The sequence below is a fragment of the Portunus trituberculatus genome, chromosome 44 (assembly GCF_017591435.1).
Source record: "Portunus trituberculatus isolate SZX2019 chromosome 44, ASM1759143v1, whole genome shotgun sequence".
NCBI lineage: Eukaryota > Metazoa > Arthropoda > Malacostraca > Decapoda > Portunidae > Portunus > Portunus trituberculatus.
Window position 1 is genome coordinate 1002501 of NC_059298.1, and position 1541 is coordinate 1004041.

At 34.7% G+C, this 1541-nt stretch overlaps 1 protein-coding gene across 3 annotated transcripts in view; it reads right to left on the minus strand.

Annotated features, from left to right (window-relative positions):
- The window catches only part of LOC123518628 (clusterin-associated protein 1-like), a 24283-nt gene extending 23524 nt beyond the window's left edge, over nucleotides 1-759 (minus strand). For 2 of the 3 annotated variants that reach the window (XR_006678849.1, XM_045279540.1), the window contains exons 1-2: nucleotides 613-759; nucleotides 407-440 (exon numbers count right to left, since the gene is read on the minus strand). The gene's annotated coding sequence lies outside the window, so the exon portion shown is untranslated. Of the gene's footprint in view, nucleotides 1-406; nucleotides 441-555 lie in introns of all 3 variants that reach the window. The other variant, XM_045279541.1, reaches the window with a different exon arrangement.
- Between the last annotated feature and the right edge of the window lie 782 nt (nucleotides 760-1541).

A 1541-nucleotide genomic window follows, 5' to 3' on the forward strand; every position in this document is an offset into this window, starting at 1 on the left:
ATTCCAGTAACAATCAACAACCAAATAATTTCAATCGCTCAGACCGCAATCATACTTGGATTTCACATAGATAACAAAAATACAACAACTAAATAACGCATAATAAGAAAAAAGCTGAGTTGGCGCTACAAACAATTAAAAGATTTGAAAAACTGAATACAAAACTTTAACTTCATCTAAAGTGAAAACGTGTTTTACCAATTTTAACCTACCCATCACACACAATATTACCACTTTAAAAAAAAAAAAAGCATTAGCAAAATTAGAAAACACAAAATGAGGGAAATTTAATTAAGACTCCCCATTGTCGTCCTTCGTTTAATAAAAATTCCACACCTAGTAATTTATCTGGGCTTGGTACACTCCTATATAATTAGGTAATAAGTAAATAATAAGATCTACTCACTGATAAAGTAGGTCCATGATTGGTGCTTGAAACACTGTAACAAAGAGTGCATGTGCTATAAATATTTGCCACAATACCATTTCTTTCACTTTAAGCAGCGTGTATCATGGTATCAGGATACGTAATGAGGTAAAGGTAAATCAATTTACGTTTGTTATTCTGGCATCACATGTCGTAATGCCGACCTAAGTGTAACCCTGTCCTACCTGGCCAGGGTAAGACTACGAACACTTCACTTATAGGTAAGCGAGGCTCTGGTTGTCTGTTTTGTTCACCGTCTTCGTATTATTCACTCTCGTGACAATATGACCATGTGTTTCTTACAGTAAGGTAATGTGTGTACCGTCTGAAGGCCCGGTAGCAACTCCCTCTCTTACCAGTCGCTCCTGGCTATGTCCAGGCTTCACGACTCTTCAAACCAGGCGAACCTGAGTTCGAACTTGCGTAACTGCTGACCGTATCAATGCATTTGTGGCTCAACTAGTAAATCAATTTAAGATACTATCTAACTTACATTTTATTCCTTATTTTGTATAAATATTATTTCATGAACATATATAACCCATTTAACAATAGAATTATGTACATACCTTAACATTTACATTAATAAAGATAATATTTGGCAGGAAAATCACTGTGGGATAAATTCCCACAGAAAATTAAGATTCGCATACAACGGCATATATACCCATATACCTACACAGCTCAAGAATTACATACAATAAGTAACATCACACCTATAAACATACTACTTAATAAACGAACATCACAAACAAAACACAGATTAGATACAACACATTTGATAAAACACTGCAAGACAAGAAATACAAAACATTAATAAACAGAAAACCAGAACAAAAGCGAAAGTCACTCTTGGTTCAGAAAGACAATAAACATACTATAACTGACCCAATATTCTCATATATGTAGAAAACACCAAATTGCGTCCTCCTCTTCCCCTCAAGAATCCGCTTTATGAGTCATAAAATAATAGAAAGCAAGATGAGCTAAGACACAAAATTATAAAACAAATAATTCTACAACCGTACTTCTTTTCATCAACCCTTTTCTTCTACCCTTCAAGTAATCCTCCCACCTAAACACACCTCTTTCACCTAAACTGTTTATCCCCCCA